Source organism: Bufo gargarizans, chromosome 6 (assembly GCF_014858855.1).
Source record: "Bufo gargarizans isolate SCDJY-AF-19 chromosome 6, ASM1485885v1, whole genome shotgun sequence".
Classification (NCBI taxonomy): domain Eukaryota; kingdom Metazoa; phylum Chordata; class Amphibia; order Anura; family Bufonidae; genus Bufo; species Bufo gargarizans.
Genome location: NC_058085.1, coordinates 327,632,502 through 327,658,425, shown reverse-complemented (window position 1 = coordinate 327,658,425; position 25,924 = coordinate 327,632,502). Strand labels below are relative to the sequence as shown.

At 44.8% G+C, this 25,924-nt stretch overlaps 1 protein-coding gene across 1 annotated transcript in view; it reads right to left on the bottom strand.

Moving 5' to 3' along the window:
- The window catches only part of SEMA4G (semaphorin 4G), a 191,482-nt gene extending 185,529 nt beyond the window's left edge, over positions 1–5,953 (bottom strand). Inside the window, exon 1 of the mRNA XM_044298643.1 lies at positions 5,797–5,953. The gene's annotated coding sequence lies outside the window, so the exon portion shown is untranslated. The remainder of the gene's footprint in view (positions 1–5,796) is intronic.
- Positions 5,954–25,924: the final 19,971 nt, after the last annotated feature.

The following is a 25,924-nucleotide window of genomic DNA, read 5'->3' as shown; positions in this document are numbered from 1 at the left end:
CATCTGTTGATAGTTATCAGATGTACTGACATTTCATACACCTTGCGACCTGTAGACCAGGGGGTCATTAGCCTCTGCCTATCCAGCTGTTATAAAACTACAACTCCCAGCATGCTCCATTCCTTTATATGGGAGTGCCAGTGGCTGACCCCTAATCTAGAGTATGAACCATGTATTACCATGAGATATAAATGAACTGGTTCTGTTCCCATCCAGACTACTCCAGAGGAGTCTATCGCATTCATGGGCACAACGTAAAGCCCTGATGTAAGCTACTGTATACCATGCACTGTGCAAACATCACCCAAAGACACCTATGGGGGGGGAACGTATACAGCGCTGTAAAACGTATATAAAAAAATAAAAAATAAAAATAAAAAATAAAAAAAGCGCTGCAGACATATCTGCCCAGCGGATGCCCAAAAAAAAAAAAAAGACTCTTTTGGCCTCCATCGGTTCTAAAGTGGTGCACACCGAAGGTGCTGTAAACTCAGGCTTGACATGGTGATGTCAAGATACTGCTAAGCTTCAGTTCCTCTCCATGCTCAAGATCTCCGCTTGCCATCAGTAAATGGAAACACTCTTGGTTACATTTGGTGGGATAACATTTTTCAGAAAAGGGGCAGAATGGGTTAATAAAAATAAAAAAAAGCAACATTACTCACCAATATTCAACCTCTACCTTTCCGACACCTCCAGGTCCCCATTGGACTCTACTTCCTGGTCCCGTCCTGACACACAGGAAATGACAATAAATGCCCTGGTCGTAGTGGCGAGCCAGAACTTTGTGTGTGTTCAGAGTGGATCAGGGAGCAGAGACAACCCCTTTAAGCTGGTTATACACAATGGGGGTCATTTATCAAAACTGGCATTTTCTACACTGGTCTTGGTATCTCCTGTGCTGCTGCAGGATGCACTTAATTCATAATGAGGCACACGCCTAGTCTTAAATTAAGTGTGTCCTTAAATTAAGACCGTGCACCTAGAATTAAATCTGCACCAGCTTGTAGCCGATGTACACTTCCGTCATCATTTACATCAGAAATTTGCCACGGCTGATGGCCTGACACATGCCCACACCTTCTTTCTGAAAAGTGGCGATGGGGGCATAAAAATGCGATAAATTTATACGCAAATGGTATTTTAAAAATTGCAATCCCTAGATTTGCAACTTTTCGACACCAGAAAATTAATAAAGTGCCCCCTGTAAGATGAAAGTTGGTCAAAACCTAATGCCAACAACCACATGACTATGGAGTCTCCAGAATTCAGAGAAAAAGAATGATTAGATATGTAGGATTGAAACATGCGCATTACTACATTGCCATTGCTGAGAGAGATACGGAACAGACGGAGTGTCTTTCAATGGTCTATTGCCCCTTCATTAGGCCTCTTGCTCAGGTCAGTGAGTTACAGACGTGTGCTGTCCGTGGTCTCCACAGATCGCTGACGTAACCATAGACTTTAAAATGTATCTGAGCTTTGAAAAAAAATGTTTGCATAATGGCTGCACTTCTTTGCACAATCATAACTGTGTAGCAGCAGTTATGATTGGGCTTCCCTAATGTTTTTTTAAGCCATAATCCCTATTTCAGCTGCACAGCTAGATGCATTTCACTCAGAAGCAGGGGGTCTACCCTTTCTGACAGTACTGTACTGCTGTGGATGTCCTTTTCTTTACTTCTCACTATGTTTGTTTTCAGCTCCGGAGATCACAGAACAGATGGGGGGGGGGGGAAATCGCACTTAAAAACACCCAGGAGGCTCCCGTGATGTTCAGAAGCCATGTAGAAGCAGTTCTTTTATCAGGCTCACTATCTCAGCTAGCTCTGGCACGCCTCCACTTCCCTCAGCTGTCTTCAGGGTACAGTGACCCTTTAATGTGTGTATTCACATCAGTGGTTTTACACAGGACCATGGCTCCGTGATGACACCAGGGAAGCGTGCCCTATTTTTGTCGGTGATTGCGGATCCCTCATGCAACATTATAGTCTATGGGTCCATGTAGACCACGTACCCAACATAGATGCCATCTGTGCTTGGTCCATGGTTTTCACGAATTGTTGCTAGTATATGCCCTAGAAATTCATTTTTAGCCTAGCGGTGTCTGTTAAATATGGACACACGGGGGACAAAAAATGTCTTGTCACAGATGTTATCATGCACAAGGACGTGTGAAAGAGGCGTGAAAAATATGCACACTCAGCAGACTGCATTAGCACTAAGGCTAGGGCTACACGAGAGAAATATCGAGCTGCCTAAATGTAAGAGCAGATCACACGAAGACGAAAACCATGTGTAACTTTAAAGCGAATGGAAGTCAAGCGCCATACATCATAGTCCTACCCCTACAGATACACGTATCCAGTCTAGACCATCCGCTAATCTGAGCAGCGGAGACAGAACTGATACATTGTAGCAAAGTATGCCAAAAGAAAGACTTGTGCTGTTGATATTTTTATTTCATAGAGGATCCAAGTGTAGCAAAACTTCAGCTACAAGATACAATCGTTCTATATAGACAGTTGCACGACGTACGTGGTATTATCTGCCACCCACTCGAAATCACACCCGTCCGTCTAGAGCAGGAGCGTAGAGGAGCGTAGAGAGCATGGACCCCTATCTAGCCTGTTATACACCCTACATTTCAATCATCCTACTTCTATTTCCTGCTGTAATTGCCATTTTCTCGTATGAACGAGTGCAGCGCTGCGCTGGTGACGTAGGCTCGGACAGAAGACCCTTCCGTGCGTGCCCTCGTGGGATCTGGAGACGCTCATCTGTACAGAACATATATATCCATGCATGAAATTACCCTGTAATTGGAAAGAATAATATCCCAGCCGATCGTAACGTGTTTTGTAAAGAATATTTGACCCCCCCCTTTCAAAAAAATAAAACATCCTCCAATCTAATTACAGCGAGGAAACCATTATAAGGCCCATGGCGGAGGAAGCACAGCTGTTTAACCCTTTCACTGCTGGATTACTATCACCGGCTATAGTGACCACCACTCCATGTGCTCGGTTTTTGGTGGTGACCAGAAACTTGACAGATCTGAGCGCTGTAGAAGGACTGATCGGTAGGTCATGTCCATGACATGTTCTTGGGTTTAAATGGGTTTTCTCCCAAATAAAACCCGTTCCTTAAAAAAAAAAAAAAAAAAAAAAAAAAAAAAGGCTCCGGCTTCTGGAATCCCCATGTATTAACCGAAAAGGAAGTTTAATTTGGCTATCAATTTTTCCCACAGGGAAATATAGTATTAGGTTAGGGGTCATACTCCACTCTGGTAATAGAAGGGATCCTCGGGGGAGGGGACCTATGATAACCACAGCCTTAAAGGGATTATCCGGGAACCGATATTGATGATCTATCATATCTGTTGATCAACTGTTAGAAAAAAAGCATGGCACTCCATGAAGGCGCTGCGGCCTCTTCCTAGGCAGTGATGTCACTGTAAATCGGTCACATGGCCCATATGATGTATGGTGCTATGCTTGGTAAGCTCCAGTGAGCACAGATGCTCTCTGAAACAGCTGATCGGCGGAGGGGGCCAGGACTCGGACCTCCACCGATGTGATAATGATGACCTATCCTGAGGATAAGTCGCCATCAATTCCTGGATAACCCCTTTAAAGGGGTTGTCCCATTAAGACAACTTATCCCCCTATCTCCTGCTCTATGGGACTGCCAGAGACAGCCAGGCACTTGTACTCCGCTATCCCTGACAGTCCCAAAGAGATGAACGGAACGGCAGCGCATATGTATGACTGCCGATCCATTCAAATGGGAGAGAAAATAATTTATCACAATTTGCAGGGGTCCCAGCGGTCAGACCGCCGCCAATCACACTTGTCCTCTATTCTCTTAACGGGACAATCCCTCTAGTACGTGCAGGCGGTATTAAAGCACTGGCTCCCAGGGTGCAGAATCTTCTATAAATTGCGGGCTCCCAGGCATCTTCTTTCCTGATCAGCTATGAGAAATAAGGTGTCACAGACAGTTTTTTCGTGGCAGTTTTGGATGCAGGAGGTCTGAGGGCTCTTTCACACGAGCGGATCCCGTGCGGGGTAATCTGCCGCGTGAAAGAGAGCCAAGCCCCGTTCCGGACAGAAGAAGCACGGAGCAGTAACATGATCGATAATACTCCGTGCCTCTCTGTGACCTTTTTCCTACAAAATCACGGTGACAACTTTATCTCACTGGGATTTTGTAGTAAGAAGGTCACAGAGAGGCACGGAGCATTATCAATCATGTTACTGCTCCGTGTCTCTGCTGTCCGCAGCGGGGCTTGGCTCTCTTTCACGCGGCAGATTACCCCGCACGGGATCCGCTCGTGTGAAAGAGCCCTAAAGGGAATGAGAAATATAAAAGAATGACTACTGTCATAGGAGGGGGTTGTGTTTTGTTAAAAATATGTGCCCCTAGCCATTTACAAGTGTATCCTAACAACAATACTACGTATGCAAACCCTGTATGGCGGCACATAGAGTGCAGTGTGGTGTCAGCATATTATGCATTCCTAGGTACAGTAAGTCTATGGGTGCAGCACTACACATGGTGCCTGCAGCTTGGCACATAGTAATATAGTAATCACTCATCCAATAAAGAACTTTACTAGAGTTCCCCTTTAACATTACTGTTACCAAAGCACTCCCGATGCTAATTCCAAGTATTCGGCAGTAGAAACATATCAACCTGTAATAAACGCAAGTGGAACCAACTACGGAGGCTGAAAGCTGTGTACAGTGTCATATACACACCGAGCAACGGCGTGAGTCACCACATGGCGGTCACAGGTCCGCCTTGCGTATGGCGTAAATGCAGGGGTGCACCTAGCCTTTCTGCTTCCTGAGGAGAAAACTGGAACGGCGCACCTCCCTCCCCCCCAATATCAATTTCTTAACCTGACCCCTTTGCCACAATGAAAGCGCTCATTGCCCATGGCCCTTCCGCTGCCCCCCTCTGGTCCCTACCTGAAGTGATCGCCTCACCTGGCCTCATTGGTGGCGCACCCCTGCGTAAATGACACATTCACTGTAAATGGGAATTAAGTGGGACTAAAGGTCCCTAATCAGCCAGGACAGGGCTATGGAGCGGTCAGCCACCGGCTTCCAGCGCCGCCGTCATTTATCTTACTTTACCCACCTATAGACAAGAACTGTTTAACCCCTTCTAAGACACTCGAGAGCCGTCCAACAAAAAGCGAGCGCCGATAAGTGATCGCCAAATCAGCCATCTTGTCACAATCACCATATGGACCAAGCGACGGTAACGATTTTGTCCAACAATTGCCTTGAATGAACATTGTATCTCATGGATAGCTGCGGATTGGGGGTTCCTAGGCCGGGGGGGGGGGGGGTCATTGGATCAGGTCAGGGTACATGCAGAACCTTTGGCTTTGTAAGAGTCACTTCAGATCCTCTGAGAGTGCTTTCTATTCAGGGGTTAATAAGCAAGCAAGCGATTTCCACTACTCTGTATATACTGGGGACCATGCAGTGCCTATAGGATTCCCATTAGTCACCAGTATACATACTGTGACCAGTATAATAATGGAGGGGGCAAAGGCACAAGGGCACATTGGGTTCAGCCCCCTGTACAGACTGGAAGCAAGGCACCTGTGACAGGAGGGTACGTTTCCAGCACTGAATCTGGGGTCCTTACACTGGTTTAGCAACCAAAGGGTTAAAGGCAGAGCCAGGTGCAGCTTGTGAATGGAGGCAGAAGGGACAGGTAGGGCTGAGGGCAGCAGAGCAGGTTACCGGGAACACCCCCCACCGGTGCAGCTCTTACCGTGTCCGTGCAGGCTGTATCCAACCAACCTAGATCCCGGGTAAGTCCCGTATTAAGCAGCCGGAGCAGATCCCGGATCCCTCTTCCTGCTCAGCTACAAGACGTAAGCAGGTTCCTCCGGACTCACAAAGACAACGCGCTGCTGCTGCTGCTGGGCTCACACTCCGCACACAGGTAGCGCCTCACACACTCCCCCTGGCGGCCCCGCGGGAACTGCAACCCCCCCTGCTGAGCTGAAAGTAAACACGGATCTGTATAGAGTTCACAGGAAAGAGCTGCCAAAATACTGTGCCTCCTCCTGAGGAAAGCTGGAGGGATATTGTATGTTACACTATACAAGCATTTGTGGAAGAAAAATAGTGACCCGGTTCTACGTTCAGATAATGGACTGTCTATCATAGGATTCATCAAAATCAGGTGCAAAGGAAAACTGCCTTAGTTGCCCATAGCAACCGATTGGATTCCACCTCATTTTTTTTAGAGCTCCTTTGGAAAATGAAAGGTGGAATCTGATTGGTTGCTATGGGCAATTAAGCCGGTTCCACTTTACACCAGTTTTGATAAATCTCCCCCAAAGAGGGACAATGTGTTCGTGCGTGTGTGCAGATCATTTCCGCACTAGGCCACGCATCTAACTCCGTCCAAAACATAACTATATACAACCAGTCCCCTTATTGCCCCCACATATTAATTATCCCCCCTTTGTGTCCTCACACAGTAGTCATGCCCATACTGTTCCTCCTTCATAGTAGTAATTTCCAAATTGTGCCCCTTCACAGTAGTAATGCCCAGATGTGCCCCTCACAATAGCTATGGCCAGATATGTGCCCCCTCATAGTAGTTATTGCCAGATATGTGCCCTCTCATAGTAGTTATGCCCTTCATAGTAGTTATGCCCAGATATGTGCTCCCTCACAGTAATTATGCCAGATATTTGCCCCCTTACAGTAGTTATGCCCAGATATGTGTTCCTCGCAGTATTTATGCCCTGATATGTGCCCCCTCCCAGTAGTTATGCCCAGATATATGCCACCTCACAGTAGTTATGCCCAGATATGGACACAGCAACAGCTGACAGCAGGACATATCTCAGCCATTCCAGGACCAAGGCACAGCCACCGAAAACTGGGACTGTCCCACTGGATCCGGGAGGGTTAGGAGGTATGGACTATAGATTTCAGCAGGGCCGGACTGAGAACTTAAAGGGGTTGTCTCAGTTCAGGTAATGGCATGTATCATGTAGAGAAAGTTAATACAAGGCACTTACTAATGTATTGTTATTATCTATATTGCTTTCTTTGCTAGATTCATTTTTCCATCACATTATTCACTGTTCGTTACTAGGAGTTACAACCACGGCTGCAGTGTAGATATGTGGTGGCTGGGACAGGGGCAGCTGTGCAGGCTTATGCGCAGTCCTACGGTCCTGGCCAGGAGAGAGGCCAACACCTTTTCCTTTAGTGTGGAAGCACAACCACCGCTTCTGGATTACAGGGTGGTTGTAACCTATGGCAATGAGTCGTGTATGATTTGATGGAATTTTTTTATCAAGCCAGCAAAGGAGGCAATATGGACAATCACAATACATTAGTAAGTGCCTGGTACAGTGGCGGATCCAGAGCCTGGTCTCGGGAGGAGCACTTTCAGATTATTTTCTGTCCGCCGCCACAAAACAATGGTGCTTATAGAACAGACTACACAGTGTAGCGGTATACTGTATATTGTGTGGCACAGTTTAGGCTACATGTGCCAGTATCAACAGCCCCCCGTGCCAGTATCAATAACAGCCCCCCCGTGCCAGTATCAATAACAGCCCCCCCCGTGCCAGTATCAATAACAGCACCCCCGTGCCAGTATCAATAACAGCCCCCCCGTGCCAGTATCAATAACAGACCCCCGTGCCAGTATCAATAACAGCCCCCCTGTGCCAGTATCAATAACAGCCCCCCTGTGCCAGTATCAATAACAGCCCCCCTGTGCCAGTATCAACAGCCCCCCCCCCCTTTGCCAGTATCAACAGCCCCCCTGTGCCAGTATCAACAGCCCCCCTGTGCCAGTATCAACCTGTGCCAGTATCAACAGCCCCCCCCCTTTGCCAGTATCAACAGCCCCCCTGTGCCAGTATCAACAGCCCCCCTGTGCCAGTATCAACAGCCCCCCCCCTGTGCCAGTATCAACAGCCCCCCTTTGCCAGTATCAACAGCCCCCCTGTGCCAGTATCAACAGCCCCCCTTTGCCAGTATCAACAGCCCCTCTTTGCCAGTATCAACAGCCCCCCTGTGCCAGTATCAACAGCCCCCCTGTGCCAGTATCAACAGCCCCCCTGTGCCAGTATCAACAGCCCTAAAAGTATTGTATATATATAAAAAAAAAAAAAAAACACATACTTACCTCCATGTCAGCGATACGATGCAGGCCTCTTCCAGCCTGTGTCCCGCGCTGTATGGCTCAGGCGGCGCGATGACGTCATCGCGCCGCCTGCGCCGGCTTCTGATAGGCTGCCGGCCTAGTGCCTGCAGCCTATCAGAGGAAGGGAAAGGGACACGCCTCTCCCTCCCCTGCCACAGCATAGCCATCTGTATCGGCTGCAGCTGAGGACAGCGATACAGATGACTGGAGACAATGGAAGCGCTCATCTCCCTGTGCCCCGCCGTCGCCGCCAGCTCGGGGGGGGGGGGGCAATTGCCCCGTTGCCCCCCCCCCCCCCCCTGGATCCCCACTGGCCTGGTATTAACTTTGTCTACGTGATAAATGCCATTTGCTGAAGGAAGACAACCCCTTAAAAGTGGCCCTGGAAAAAAAAAATCTAAGTGCCCTATTTTTTAGTCTAGCCCAAATTGACAGAAAGTAGGGTCAACACAAGGAGGCCGTGACACAAATACTACAGTGCACCACGAAATAATGTCCCAGCCGCACAAACTACCCCTCTGTGATGGCCAGCGCTGCTGCAAAGTTATCTCCTCTTACTCCAGTTTCCTCAGGGTGGTAATATAGTTGGAGTCAGGAGGGGAGGGTCAGATAATTACCTACCTGACTGACGGCTGTGAGGAGGGCTCAAGTGGCCTCCTGACATCGGCGGACAAGGAAGTTTCCCTGTAGAGTCTATGGCTAGTCTGCCCCTGGATTTTAGAGTTCCTGAGTGGTAAAATGTTTGTGCATGACCTATACACAAATACCAAAGTGGCATGGGGTGAGAGGAGCCTGATAAAAAATAATTTGTCTTGATTTTTCAAGGACAAGGGGACGTTTGCCCAAGGGCCTCCACCACTTAGGTTAGACAGTCCCACCAGAATATCAGGAGATCCTTAAAGAGGACCTTTCATGGGTCCAAACATTGTAAACTAGCTATCAGGATATGTTGCGTTGCGCCCAGGGATCTCACTGCACTTACTATTATTCCTGGGCGCCGCTCCGTTCGCCCGCTGTGGCCCCCGGTATATTCTCCTGCTCTGTATGCTAATTGCTAGCATCGGAGCAATGGAGATGAGACTGTCCTGTTGTTTGTCAATGGGCTTCTCCTTCTCCCTGGCTGTAGCGCGGTCCAATCGCAGCGCAGAGTGTCACAGCCAGGGAGAAGGAACGCCCATTGAGAAACAGGGCAGTCTACTTCCCATTGCTGCGATGCTATCAATTAGCATACAGAGCGGGAGAATATACCGGGGGCCACAGAGGGCAAACGCAGCGGCGCCCAGGAATAATAGTAAGTGCAGTGAGATCCCTGGGCGTCGCGCTACATATCCTGATAATTAGTTTACAATGTTTGGACCTATGAAAGGTCCTCTTTAAGAGAGCCAAAGCTCTGACACAATAATGGGCCTCAAATGTCCAGCAGAAGACAACCCCATTTGTAGAACAAAATTTGGAGCCAATCGCTAATTACCAGTGTTGGACTGGCCCACCAGAATACTAGAGGAACCTCTGGAGGACCCTGCCACTAATACCATAGTGGACCTCAAAGGTCCTGGACAAAAAAATATTTAGAGCCAGTCACTTGCCACTAGGATCTATTTCTTTCATTTAAAACGTATTAGACTTTATTGATGATACATGTGCTGTCCCAGCATTTATTTCTTCCATTAATTAAACCTGTCATCCACTTTATGCTGTCCATACTAACGGCAGAATAAAGTAGAGACAGTTGAGTTGATTTCAGCGGTCTGTCATTTATAAGTTAATAGTAAGTGGTTGCTGAGAACCAACATCACAATCATTGCAGACTGGGCCTGGAAAAGAGTCCCGGCCACCTGAGAAGATTCCTGGTCATTCATGAATTCCTGCTCTTCTGCCCACCTGCTGATGACTGACAGGCTTCTACCTAGTTTTCTCTCTAGGAGAGAACTGCCAGTCATCAGCAGATGGACGGGGAGAGCAGGAGATTATAATAACCAGGACTCTTCTCAGGTAGATTTGACTCTTTTCAAGGCCTGGGCTGCAATAATTATGATGCTGGTTCTCAGCAACCACTTACGTTTAGCTCATGAGTGACACAACACTGAAATCAGCATTTCTGTCTCTATTTTATGCTGCCCTCAGTGAGGTCAGCATAAAGTTGATGACAGGTTCTCTTTAACCCCTTCCCGACCCATAACGTACTACTACATCATGGAAACCACTGCGTTCCCGCAATTTGACGTAATAGTACGTCATGGTGATCGCGTGGGCACCGGAGCGGTGTGCGCGCGATCACTGCAGGGGCCCGGCAGTCCCTAGTAGCCGGGCCTCTGCTGTATCCGCCGGCATCACTGTAAAAGCCGATGCCAGCGGATTAACCTCTTCTATGCCACGGTCTGCGCTGACCGCGACACAGAAGGGGTTTGTGTTGGGTGAGTGAGCGCATCGAGTCCCCGCGCTGCTGTGACAGGGACTCGATGTGTCAGAAGGCAGCCCGATGCCTGTGCAGAGGCAGCCCAATGCCTTGCACAGCATCGAGACCTGCCTTTTATGGGAGCCGAGGAGATCCAGCCTAGGCAACCTGTTACTGTACTACCCACTGTAGTACACGAACAGGCAATGCATTACAATACAGATCTGGTCCTTGATGAAGGGCTAGGATGTAACAGCCCGAAACGCGTCACAACAACTTGTCTTACTTTTGATGTCAGGATTTTATGGAAGTCGAATAAAAGCCTTTTGTATTGTGAAGAGCTGGAATCGTGTTCTTTCCATATTTTGCTCCAGACTGAGTCCAGGTCTGATCATCCGTGCTCCACTGGGAGGTGGTAGGTGAGAGCTGCAGTGATTTTCTTTTCAATTACAATACAGATGTATTGTAATGCATTGCAGAGGGGATCAGACCCCCAAAAGTGAACATCAGTAATAAAGTATAGAAAAAAAGTGTTTTTAATAAAATTAATGAAGTAAAAAAAGAAACAAAACGCCCCTTCCCTTATTTTATAATAAAAAACAGAAAATAAAACTCCCCACACATATTAGGTATCACCGTGTCCATAATGACCGGCTCTATAAATATATCACATGATCCACCCTCTCTGATAAACACCATAAAAAAAAAACTGTATAAAAAAAGCCATTTATGTCACCTTACTTCACAAAAAGTGAAACACCAAGCGATCAAAAAGGCGTAAGTCCCACAAAATGGTATCAATAAAACCGTCACCCCATCCCGCCAAAAATGAGCCCCTACCTAAGATAATCGCCCAAAAAATTTAAAAAACTATAGCTCTCAAACCATGGAGACACTAAAACATCATTTTTTTGTTTCAAAACTGCTATTATTCTGCTAAAGTGAAGTACATTTAAAAACATATATACATTTTAGGTAATAGTAGCAATCAGACCGTCACCTCATCCCGCAAAAGAAATGAGACCCTACCTAAGAGAATCAGTCAAAAAATAAAAAAGCTATCACTCTCAGACAATGGAGACACCAAAATATGATAATTTTTTTCTTCAAAACTGCTATTATTGTGCTAAAGTGAAATAAATAAAAAAGTATACATATTAGGTATCGCCACGTCCGTAACAACCAGCTGTATAAAAATATCACATGACCTAACCCCTCAGGTGAAACTGTAAAAAATAAAAACTGTGTAAAAAAAAAGCTATTTTTTTCACCTTAGGGCTCTTTCACACTTGCGTTCTTTTCTTCCGGCATAGAGTTCTGTCGTCGGGGCTCTATGCCGGAAGAATCCTGATCAGTTTTATCCTAATGCATTCTGAATGGAGTGAAATCTGTTCAGGATGCATCAGGATGTCTTCAGTTCCGGACCGGAACGTTTTTTGGCCGGAGAAAATACCGCAGCATGCTGCGCTTTTTGCTCCGGCCAAAAATCCTGAAGACTTGCCGCAAGGCCGGATCCGGAATTAATGCCCATTGAAAGGCATTGATCCGGATCCGGCCTTAAGCTAAACGTCGTTTCGGCACATTGCCGGATCCGACGTTTAGCTTTTTCTCAATGGTTACCATGGCTGCCGGGACGCTAAAGTCCTGGCAGCCATGGTAAAGTGTAGCGGGGAGCGGGGGAGCAGCATACTTACCGTCCGTGCGGCTCCCGGGGCGCTCCAGAGTGACGTCTGGGTGCCCCACGTCAGCATGGATGACGTGATCACATGGCACGTCATCCATGCGCATGGGGCGCTCTGACGTCATTCTGGAGCGCCCCGGGAGCCGCACAGACTGTAAGTATACCGCTCCCCCGCTCCCCGCTCCTACTATGGCAACCAGGACTTTAATAGTGTTCTGGCTGCCATAGTAACACTGAAAGCATTTTAAAGACGGATCCGTCTTCAAATGCTTTTAGTACACTTGCGTTTTTCCGGATCCGGCGTGTAATTCCGGCAAGTGGAGTAGACGCCGGATCCGGACAACGCAAGTGTGAAAGAGGCCTTACATCACAAAAATTGCAACACCAAGCGATCAAAAAGGAATATACCCCCCAAAATAGTACCAATCAAACCATCACCTCATCCCGCAAAAAAATAAGTCCTTACCTAAGACAATTGGTCAAAAAATAAAAAAGCTATGGCTCTCAGACTATGGATATACTAAAATATCATTATTTTGGTTTAAAAAATGCTATTATTGTGTAAAACTTAAATAAATAAGAAAAAGTTGACATATTAGGTATTGCCACGTCTGTAACGATCTGCTCTATAAAAACGTCAGAAGACCTAATCCCTCAGGTAAACTCTGTAAAAATAAATAAATAAAAACTGTGCCAAAACAACCAATTTTTTTGTCCCCTTGCCACATAAAGTGTAATAATGAATGATCAAAAAATCATATGTACCCAAAAATGGTACCAATAAAAAGGTCGACTCTTCCTGCAAAAAACGAGCCCCTGCACAAGTCGATCGGCAAAAAAAAAATATAGGGCGTAACAACCTGCTCTATAAAAATAGCGCATGATCTAGAAGAATGTTAAAAATAAAAACGGTGCCAAAACATCAATTTTTTGGTTACCTTGCCTCACAAAAAATGTAATATAGAGCAATTAAAAATCATATGTACCCCAAAATAGTACCAATAAAACTGGACACCTTATCCCGTAGTTTCCAAAATGTGGTCACTTTTTGGAGTTTCTACTGTAGGGGTACATCACGGGGGCTTCAAATGGGACATGACAGTAAAACCAGTTCAGCTAAATCTGCCTTCCAAAAACCACATGGCGTTCCTTTCCTACTGCGCCCTGCCGTGTGCCCGTACAGCAGTTTACGATCATATGTGGGGTGTTTCTGTAAACCGCAGTGTCAGGGTAATAAATATTGAGTTTTATTTGGATGTTAACCCTTGCTTTACTACTGGAAAAGATGGATTAAAATGTAAAATCTGCCAAAACAGTGAAATTCTGAAATTTCATCTCCATTTTCCATTAATTCTTGTGGAACACCATAAGGGTTAACAAAGTTTGTAAAATCAGTTTTGTATACCTTGAGGGGTGCAGTTTCTAAAATGGGGTCATTTTTAGGTGGTTTCTATTATGTAAGCCTCACAAAGTGACTTCAGACCTGAACTGGTCCTTAAAAAGTGGGTTTTAGAAATTTTCTGAAAAATTTCAAGATTTGCTTCCAAACTTCTAAGCCTTCTAACGTCCCCAAAAAATAAAATGTCATTTTCAAAATGATCCAAATTTATGACTATCATGAAGTACAATGTGTCACGAGAAAACAATCTCAGAATGGTTTGGATAAGTAAAAGTGTTCCAAAGCTATTACCACATAAAGTGACACTTGTCAGATATGCAAAAAATGGCCTGGGCAGGGAGGTGAAAACAGGCCCGGGGTTGAAAGGGTTAATGGCTTTACTATGTTATGTAATGCTGCCACCCTGTGGTCATTCTTGTTATAGGTTTCCTGAATGTATTATGTAAATCCCATTGCCTTTGCTCTCTGTCTACTCCTCCCTTTCGGTGACATCATATCTTGTTTGTTCTGGTCCTGTGTCTTCCTTTTCCGCAGCAGACTCAGAGCTGGTGAGAACATTTTGTTTTGACCTCTAATGTGCTCTATATGTCTTTGCTCAAGGTAAACTCAATAAATTACCAAAGCATTTCCATTGTATCCTACTCACTGGAGCTTCACATGCAACTGGTCCCACGACCTAGCAGATATACAGCAAGCAGAGTCCATGTTCACTGAAGAACAAACTGTACAATCTAAACATGTTATCAAACCAACACAAACAATTAGAGAGAACTTTGAGGCAACCAAAGAAGAGTTCAGTGACAACTTCAATGATTTATGGCAAAGAACTGAACACTATATAGCAGCTCTTTCACGCTATAACAATGATGCACCAAAGTTAACCACAGCGTTGAATCATTTAACTAACGCCTATGTTGGCTATCAGCGACTGTCTGCAAAGTGCATCACCTTTTTAAACAATTCCAATTTTGATGATGCTTCAGAAGAGTTGAAAGACAGAAAGAATCTTCTCCAAGAGAAGGATGCCTTAGTACAAGATACTAAGAGTAAGGCAGAACTCTGCATCGCACACTTGCAAGAAGTTAGAGCCCATCGATCATCGTCTTCCAAAACCTCTCGTTCTGGAAGGTCGGCGTTACATGACAAGCTTATATGGATCCGGGCAGAAGCAGAGGAAGCTAGTGTTAGAAGTTCCTTTGCTAAGAAGGAGGCTGAGATCACAAAGAAGAGGGCAAAGATGGAGGCAGAGGCTGAAGTCCAACTAAAAATTCTCCAAACAGAAAGGGAAGAAGCAGCTACCTTAGCTAAACTGAAGGTCTTCGAGCAAGCATTAGGGCAAGGCACCAACACAGACTGTTTCATCCCAGGAGAAGTGGAAGACCCAGCCAACAGATATGTGTTAAGGCAATCATCGCCTGCTCCCCTAACATCGAGCCAGCTTGTCCTCCAGAGACTAAACCACAGCTTAATCCTTATGGCACATCATTCTGTCCTGATCAATCTAAGCCTTATAAGCCAGAGCCCCTACATGCCCCAGAGACACCACAATGCAATCCAGCAACAAGGAATGGAAGATCAGACATGTCAGACTTTGCCAGATACATGATGCGCAGGGAGCTGATTAAAATTAGTCTCTCGAAGTATGATGACCGTGCTGAAAACTACAGAGCCTGGAAATCGATCTTTGAAGCTGTAATCAGGGATCTTAACCTCCATGCCAAGGAAGAATCTGAGTTGTTTGTCAACTGGTTAGGCCCAGAATCTGCAGAACGCGTAAAGACATTAAGAGCAATTCATGCAGACCACTCAGTGGAAGGTCTCGCTGCAGCATGGGAGACACTTGAACAGACCTATGGCAGTTCTGATTCTATAGAAAGCACCTTATTGAAGAGACTTCAAGCCTTCCCAAAGAAAACTAGCAAGGACAATCACAAGCTCCAAGATCTGAGCAACCTACTAAAGGAATAATAATTGGCTAAAATAGACCCACTTCTGCCAGGACTGAGTTACCTTGATACTGCCCATGGTGTCAATCCAGTTGTGACGAAACTACCACACGGCGTGCAAGAAAAATGGACAGACCAGGGCTCCAGATATAAAAGAGAACACAATGTGTCTTTTCCCTCTTTCTCTTATGTTTCCAGATTCATCAGTGACCAAGCTCAGAAGAAGAAGGATCCCAGCTTTTACTTCACAGAATCCACTCTAGCTGTTTCATCCTCATGCTCAAGGTATGATAACACAAGTAAACGTAGAGACTTAAAGGGAACAGTATACGTTAGGAAAACAAACGTTCCACTTATTACAACCTCCACTACTAGGAAGGACACCCCCGTCCTTAAAGAAAGGGACCCTAATTGCATCTGCCCTATCCACAAAAGACCTCATCCTTTAAAAGAATGTTGTGGGCTCAGGGCAAAGACTTTAGAAGAACGCAAAGAGACACTCAAAGAGCTTGGAGTGTGTTACAAGTGTTGTGCTTCGTCAAATCATATGGCAAAAGACTGTAAAGCTATCATCAGGTGTGCAGAATGCAGCAGTGACAGGCATGTTACATCAATGCATCCAACTTTGCCTCCAGACAATGCATCTCAAGCCTAAACCAACGCCGTCGCACTTCATGGCGGGGAGCCACCGGCTCAAGAGCTAGCTACAACGACTATCTCCTCTTCCTGTATGGAAATATGTGGCAAGGAGACTGGTTACAAGTGCTGTGCAAAAGTGTATTTGGTCAACGTCTACCCAGAAGGGCAATCTGAAAAGGCCACCAGAATGTACGCCATTATAGATGAACAAAGCAATAGGTCTCTGGCGAAACCTAAATTCTTTGAGATCTTTGGCTTAACAGGGGAAGCAACATCATACACCCTAAACACTTGTTCTGGTCGTGTAGAGACTTATGGCAGAAGAGCCACTGGATACCTTATTTCCTCCATTAAAGGGAACGTTCATATACCCTTGCCAATGTTAATCTAATGCGACCAGATACCTGATGAAAGAGATGAAATTCCTACTCCAGAAGCTGCATACCATCATTCCCACTTGAAACATCTAGCTAGTGAGATTCCTCCTATGGACATGAATGCTGACGTCCTGCTCGGGAGAGACATTCTGAGGGTCCACAAAGTGCGGCAACAATGCAACAGTCCTGACAATGCCCAATATACACAGAGACTTGACTTCGGCTGGGTTTGTGGGCGATGTATGTATAAATAAGATCCACAAACCATCTCAAGGGAACTCCTTCAAAACTTTTGTGCTCAAAAATAGCTGCACAACTCACTTTAAGCCATGTGTTCATCATTACGAGGCAAAGGAAAAACTTTCTAACCTCCTTAAGGCACAGACATAATTCCTACCCTTTATGACAACTTAGGAAGATCAGTGTTTTGTACAACACCAGAAGACAACAGATTGGCCTTGTCCATAGATGACAAAGAGTTTATTAAAATAATGGACAATGGATTCTTCAAAGATGCATCTGACCACTGGGTTGCACCTTTACCTTTCTGTGCTATAAGAGCCAGACTTCCTGACAACCGGGAACAGGCACCTTCCAGATTCATCTCCTTGCAACATACGTTAAAAAACAAACCCAAAATGAAAAATCATTTTGTGGCCTTCATGGAAAAGATATTTCACAATGATCATGCTGAGCCAGCTCCACCTTTGCAAGAGCATGATTAAAGGTGGTACCTTCCCTCCTTTGGAGTATATCACCCACGGAAATCAAACCAGATAAGAGTGGTATTCGACTCAAGTGCCAAACATTATGGCGTATCTCTGAACAACGTCCTTCTCACCGGTCCAAACCTGACCAATAATCTGGTAGGAGTACTTATGAGATTCAGAAAGGAACCAGTTGCCATAACTGCAGATATTGAACAAATATTCCATTGTTTTATCGTATGGCAAGACCACAGGAATTACCTCAGGTTTCTTTGGCACAAAGACACCAGCAAGGAAATGGTTTAATACCGCATGAAGGTGCACGTGTTTGGTAACAGTCCTTCACCTGCTGTTGCTACATATGGCCTACGTCGGGCTGCCTCTGATGGTGAGTCAGAGTTTGGGAAAGATGCCCAATACTTTGTTGAAAGAGACTTCTACATGGACGATACACTCAAATCCTTGCCCACAGTGGAGGAAGCCATAGAGCTGCTCAAAAGGACACAATGTATGCTTTCAAAAGAGACTTAAATCTACAGATTCAGAGACTTAAATCTAGGGATAGACAATCCACCTGTACAGAGAAGTCTGGGTTTGAGGTGGGACTTATCAAATGACTCCCTTGGGTTTCAAGTTAGCTGGGAAGATAAACCATTTACTAAACAGGGAGTTCTCTCAGTGGTGAACAGCCTATATGATCCCCTGGGATTTGTAGCACCTTTGACTGTACAAGGCAAATTCCTGTTAAGACAGCTTTCAGAGTCTATTTCGGACTGGGATTCTCCACTGCCCTCTGACAAACCGCAAAAGTGGGAGTTTTGGAAGGAATGCCTGTTTGCATTAAACAGGATTACATACGACGATGCTACACTCCAACCATCCCTTACAACAACTCAGAGGAAAGAAATTCACATATCCTCAGATGCGTGTACTGAAGCTATCGCAACTGTTGCTTATTTAAAGGTAATAGACTATTACAATGAAGCTTGTGTTGGATTTTTGTTTGCAAAGGCTTAATTAGCTACGAAACCCGAGCACACCATTCCTAGGCTCGAACTCTGTGGGACTGTACTAGCTGTGGAGATTGCAGACTTTATACAGCGTGAGATAGATATTTATGTGGATGACATTCAATTTTACACAGACAGTAAGGTTGTTCTGGGTTATATATACAACAATCGAAACGCTTCTACGTCAGTAACCGCATTGAAAGAATTAGAAGGTCCTCTAAACCTGAACAGTGGCACTATGTTCCATTTCATCTCAATCCCGCACATTGCGCCACCAGACCAGCATCTGGTAGAGTCTCTGCAAATTCTTCTTGGTTAACAGGTCTGGAGTTTTTGCTGAACCAGAGTAAAGAAACTCCTACTCAAGACATCTTCAGTCTCCAAGACCCTCATGAAGATCCAGAGATTCGCCCTGAAGTTAGTACCCTTGTCACCAAGTCTGAAAGCAGGGCTGGCTTGAGCTGTCATCGCTTTGAACGCTTCTCCAGATGGTCAAGGCTCCTTCACACCATTGCAAGGTTAGTCCACATTGTACATTGCTTTTGCGCTAACAAACATAACGCTGAATGTTGCAGTTGGCACGTGTGCCATAAACCTCTCACTGCAGAAGATATTGCCCCAAGTGAGTTGCTTGTGATACGTTACATACAGCAGAGTGCCTTTTACATGGAACTGAAATGTATACATGACAAACAAGACACTCCAAAAGGCAGCCCTATTGTCAACTTGAAACCAGTAATTGATGATCGTGGTATGCTGAGGGTTGGTGGTCGCCTAAACAAGGCTAAGCTAGAGATTTCAGAAAGGAATTCCCTTATTATTCCTGCCAATCACCATGTTACTACACTGCTGATACGGCATTATCATGAGAGAATCAAGCACCAAGGAAGACATTTCACTGAGGGTGCTTTAAGTGCCGCAGGTTTTTGGATAGTGGGAGCAAAAAGACAGGTTGCTATATAATTTACCTATTGCAATAAATGTCGCAAGGCAAGGGGAAAACTGCAACGTCAACAAATGTCCGATTTGCCAATTGATAGGACAAGCACCGAACCACCATTTACTTATGTTGGTCTAGATGTCTTCGGGCCATGGACAGTCACTGCACGAAGGACCAGAGGTGGTCATGCAGACAGCAAACGATGGGCAGTGTTGTTTACATGCTTAAGTGTACATGCTATACACATTGAAGTAATAGAATCCATGAATGCTTCTAGTTTCATCAATGCTTTAAGACGATTTGTCACCATCAGAGGACCATTAAAGCAAATAAGATCTGACTGTGGAACGAACTTCATAGGCGCCTGCCAAGAATTGCAAATCAACTCTAAGCCAGTTCAAGACTACTTGGCCAACAATGGTTGTACATGGATCTTTAACCCCCCTCATGCCTCTCATATGGGTGGTTTATGGGAAAGGATTATAGGCATCACCCGCAAAATATTGGACTGTATGCTAATGGACTCAAACTTCTCAAGGCTCACCCATGAGACTTTGACTACCTTCCTAGCTGAGGTATCTGCTATCGTCAATGCAAGACCTCTTATACCTGTATCTATGGACCCAGAATCCCCTGCCATTCTCACTCCAGCAACTCTTCTGACTCAGAAGTTTGGATCTGTTCCTAATCCACCTGAAGAGTCTTCTTATGGTAACCTATATCATAAATGGTGCAAACAAGTTCAACATCTGGCCAACTGTTTCTGGAGCAGGTGGAAAAAGGAGTACTTAACCCTTCTTCAAGGACGTAGGAAGTGGCAGCAGGTCAAGCCAAACTTACAAACAGGAGATCTTGTTCTCCTGAAAAAAATTCCTGGCCCATGGGTCTCATCTAAAAAATCTTCGCCAATAAAGATTGCAAGGTCCGTAAGGTGGGAGTGACCATCACAAAACAAGACGATCCCAAGTCCTTCATCCGGCCTGCATCTGAGATTGTTCTCCTCTTACCCGTTGAGAAATGATTTCTTCTACCTTGAGGAACTTTTTAAGAACTTTTCTTCCATTTAGTCGTCCATCTCCAGACTATTCCTAGGAAATTGCAGTCATCGCGAACCAGACATACCAGCCATTTGGACTGTTCCTGTCCACCCATTCCACTTTATAGTGTTTTCGTTGTTGTCTTTCAGGTTCCAGTATTTCATTGAACATCATATGGACATTCATGTTTAGTATATAGTGTGAAATCCTAGGATTTCAGACATGGAGTGTGCTGTCCCATCATTATTTCTTCAATTTAAGATTAATTGCTTTATTTGTGTTATCCTTACTATGTTATGTAATGCTGCCACCCTGTGGTCATTTTGTTATAGGTTTCCTAAATGTATTATGTAAATCCCATTGCCTTTGCTCTCTGTCTACTCCTCCCTTTTGGTGACATCATATCCTCTTTGTTCTGGTCCTGTGTCTTTCTTTTCTGCAGCAGACTCAGAGCTGGTGAGAGCATTTTCGTTTTGACATCTACTATCCTCTAATGTCCTCTATATGTTTTTGCTCAAGGTAAACTCAATAAATTACCAAAGCATTTCCATTGTATCCTTCTCACTGGCTCTTCATATACATCTGGTACCATGACCTAAGGGATATTAGTGAGTTCAGCTGTCTACCGTTGTTTGTACAAAGATTACCACTCACAACCAGTCAGAGACTTCTCTAACGTACATCTGTGGCAGAAAAATAAAAGAATTGTGCCCTGAAAATAATTTTCTCTGGTAGGCCCAAGGAACCCTGATCCGAAGCGGCTTGCTATTGGGATTTACTCATCATAACGTTGATTCACAGATAATCTACATGATCTTACTGATGGTATATTCTGGGGGAGATATCAACACAGATTATGGTGCAATTAAACGTGCAGGTTCTGCATAGATAAAAGGTGGGCTATGAGGATTTTTTTTTCCTGTGGTGGGCCCAAGAAATTCTATCTTCTTTGAGCCTTTACCTTCCATTTGTGTAGGGGGAACCTACTTTCAATCTGGCTCTGCATGGTGCAGTTCTTATAGATCATATGCTCATGTATGCTCATTTTTTAATTCACTCCCGGAAAAAAAAAGTTCACCAACATCCCTTTATAAACATCACCTAGGGCCAGTTAACATCCATATAACAGCAACATGACTCTGAGCAACATGACTCTGACTTTGGTTCTACTGAACCAAACTTAGTCCCTATGGCTGGTGTGACACACAAATTTTGTTCTGGATTTTTTTAGGCATATTGCTGTTTGTGGTGCATGTTTTTGTAGTGTGTTTTAGTCAAAAAACACCATCTCCAGATGGTAAATGGAAGTATATGAAGAAATATTAAACAGGTAGTCTTTGTAGAGGCATTTTTTGACCTTTAGGGCTCATGCACACGGCTGTAGCCTTTTTTGCTGTCCGCATTTTGCAGAAGGAAACGTCCATCCAATTATAGGACTTTCCTATTTTTGTCTGCAATACGGACAAAAATAGGGCATGTTCTATTTTTTTGCAGTTGTCACTGAACGGACATATGGATGCGCACAACGTGTGTTGTATTTTAATGGCATATTTGCATGGTGTTTTTTTGTACCAATATATTTTTCCCATACTGCTCTAAGAGGAAGTGATATCATATGCCAACATAATGTGGCAGCACTCTAGAGGAATCTAGTTTTTGAAGTGTAAAACAGAAAAAAACACATGCATTTTTTTAGCTACCTAGGTTTTTTGCCACATTTTTTGTGGCCTTTTTTAGGGCTTTATTTGCCCAGTGTGTGCTCACTAGCATGTTTTAATACTGTTTTATCATATACAGAAGAAAAAGTCAAAATGTAATGCTACCAAACCACAGGGGAAAACACGTGGGGCTCGCGGTTGGCCGATGGGTGCAATAGTTCACGTACTCACGGTTAGCAGATGCCGCCCTGGGCTGGCGTACAGTGGAATGGCAAAACAGCACAAAATCCTCCGGGGCACTCTCGGTTGCAGGGAACACCAGCCAGATGTTGGTTGAGGTGCCCTTGATAGTAATTGGTGTAAGGTGCTTTTGCAGCTGGGCCCCTGTGTTCGTAAAATCAGCACTGTTAGGTGCAAATGTTGAGAGTAGTAGTAGTAAGAATTAGGAGTCGGTTGTTGTAAACCAGTTGAATATTTACTGAAGAATCAATAGTCTCTGGACAGTTGGTACAGTTCATCAATGGAAAGCGTTTTGCATAGTATAAGTAATACTTAGTATAAGTAATACGCATCCATATGTCCGTTCAGTGACTTGTAATCCTATTATTAGACAATTGTCAATGGAGGGATTCTTCTCATGCTGATACTTTACAGGCAAGGATCCCGGTGGTAATCCCAAAAATAACTCTTTACAGCACTCCGTCACTAAAGATGCTGATATATATATATATATATATATATATATCAGGGCTGGCCAACCTGTGGCTCTCCAGCTGTTGTAAAACTACAATTCCCACCATGCCCTGCTGTAGGCTGATAGCTGTAGGAAGTCTTTGCATGCTGGGAGTTGTAGTTTTGCAACAGCTGGAGAGCCGCAGGTTGGCCATCCCTGATATATATAGTTACTATAAGCTATCCTTTAAGGGCGATCGCCCTTGTGGCAGGCAACCACACCTGCTTCATTATTTGGCAGGATACTCCTATAAATAGGTTTATCCACTGATCCGGAAGGCTTGTGTAGTGGATAAGGACAATTATTATCTTAATCATCCATTTATTTCCAGGCACTCGGAAAGCTACTCCTGGTCACTTGTGCTAATGAGGTCCATCAGCTAAGTTCAGCTGTTACCCTCGCTAGGCTCTCTGCATCTTGGTATATAGACTCACTGTCTGGTGCTTGGTTTCTGTAGTTATCAGGGCTCAGAGGAAAGGAACACAGCTACATGGTGACTTTAGCCTGTCTCTCTCCTCCATGAACTTGCTTCTCCTTACTCTGACTACATTCTAATCTGCTCTCAGCTAGACAACCCCCCACTATATATACTATGTGGTGCCAGCACCACCTAGGGGCGAATGGATGTAAATTAACTTGCCAGCCAGATAATAAAGAATACCATACATTGCAATTCAATACAGATATATATATATATTCAGATGTTTGAAGTGTCCCATTTACACACATATGTGGGACGCTGCAAAAACACCTGAAAAAATGCCTGGAGCTCCAACATACTGTGTTTTTTGTCAGAGAGACAAAAAACCTAATGAACAAAAATGGCAAGGGCTAAAATACACTTGTGTGTCCTGCATTTCATATTTCCCTTAGACCTTCAGCTAACACCAGGAGCTGGCGTTTTTGCAGCAAAAAATGCTGCAAAAAACGCAGGTGCAAAAATATTGACTAAAATACGTTTGAATATAATATATAAACATATTATACAGTTGCAAGAAAAAGTATGCGAACCCTTTGGAATGATATGGATTTCTGCACAAATTGGTCATAAAATGTGATCTGATCTTCATCTAAGTCACAACAATAGACAATCACAGTCTGCTTAAACTAATAACACACAAAGAATTAATAGTTACCTTGTTTTTATTGAACACACCATGTAAACATTCACAGTGCAGGTGGAAAAAGTATGTGAACCCTTGGATTTAATAACTGGTTGAACCTCCTTTGGCAGCAATAACCTCAACCAAATGTTTCCTGTAGTTGCAGATCAGACGTGCACAACGGTCAGGAGTAATTCTTGACCATTCCTCTTTACAGAACGGTTTCAGTTCAGCAATATTCTTGGGATGTCTGGTGTGAATCGCTTTCTTGAGGTCATGCCACAGCATCTCAATCGGGTTGAGGTCAGGACTCTGACTGGGCCACTCCAGAAGGCGTATTTTCTTCTGTTTAAGCCATTCTGTTGTTGATTTACTTCTATGTTTTGGGTCTTCTGTTGAGCTTCAGCTGGTGGACAGATGGCCTTAAAGGGAGTCTGTCACCAGATTGTGACCTTATAGACCGCTTACATAGCGCTCTAGCATAGCAGTCTATGATTCTAATGGTACCTTTGATGTGTGCTTCTGAAGTTCCCCTAAGGCAAAAACTGACTTTTATTCAAGGGATCGCAAGTGCCCAGGGCGGGGTTCACCTTGTTGGAGCCCAGGCTGTTCTGCCTCTTTTCGCCATATCCCCGCCCCAGCCTCTTCCTCTACCCGCCCCGCTCTTCCTTTGCGTCCTCCTTCTCTGCAGCCGAATCCCGCGCCTGCGCTATCCATTGCTTGGCCGGGGCATGCGCACTGCGATGCCCATTGTGGGTGTATCTGGTCCGCCTCCTCGCCGCTGTTTCTCGCCGTTGGCCGGCGCATGCGTAGTAGCTACTGCGATGCCATGCCCACAATGGGCATCGCCGTGCGCATGCCCCGGTCAAGCAATGGATAGCGCAGGCGTGGGATCCGGCTGCAGAGAAAGAGGATGCAAAGGAAAAGCGGGGCGGGCAGAGGAAGAGGCTGGGGCGGGGATATGGCGAAAAGAGGCAGAACAGCCTGGGCTCCAACAAGGTGAACCCCGCCCTGGGCACTTGCGATCCCTTGAATAAAAGTCAGTTTTTGCCTTGGGGGAACTTCAGAAGCACACATCAAAGGTACCATTAGAATCATAGACTGCTATGCTAGAGCGCTATGTAAGCGGTCTATAAGGTCACAATCTGGTGACAGACTCCCTTTAAGTTCTCCTGCAAAATGTCTTGATAAACGTAGGAATTAATTTTTCCTTTGATGATAGCAATCCGTCCAGGCCCTGACGCAGCAAAGCAGCTCCAAACCATGATGCCCCCACCACCATACTTCACAGTTGGGATGAGGTTTTGATGTTGGTGTGCTGTGCCTCTTTTTCTCCACACATAGTGTTGTGTGTTTCTTCCAAACAACTGGACTTTGGTTTCATCTGTCCACAGAATATTTTGCCAGTACTGCTGTGGAACATCCAGGTGCTCTTGTGCAAACTGTAAACGTGCAGCAATGTTTTTTTTGGACATCAGTGTCTTTCTCTGTGGTATCCTCCCATAAAATCCATTCTTGTTTAGTGTTTTACGTATCATAGATTCACTAACAGGGATGTTAGCATATGCCAGGGACTTTTGTAAGTCTTTAGCTGACACTCTAGGATTGTTCTTCACCTCATTGAGCAGTCTGCACTGTGCTCTTGCAGTCATCTTTACAGGACAGACACTCCTAGGGAGAGTAGCAGCAGTGCTAAACTTTCTCCATTTATAGACAATTTGTCTTACCGTGGACTCATGAACAGCAAGGCTTTTGGAAATACTTTTATAACTCTTTCCAGCTTTATGCAAGTCAACAATTCTTAATCGTAGGTCTTCTGAGAACTCTTTTAAGTGAGGCATCATTCACATCAGGCAATGCTTCTTGTGAAAAGCAAACACAGAACTGGTGTGTGTTTCTTATAGGGCAGGGCAGCTGTAACCAACACCTCCAATCTCATCTCATTGATTGGACTCCAGTTGGCTGACACCTCACTCCAATTAGCTCTTGGAGATGTTATTAGTCTAGGGGTTCACATACTTTTTCCACCTTCACTGTGAATGTTTACATGGTGTGTTCAATAAAAACATGGTAACATTTAATTCTTTGTGTGTT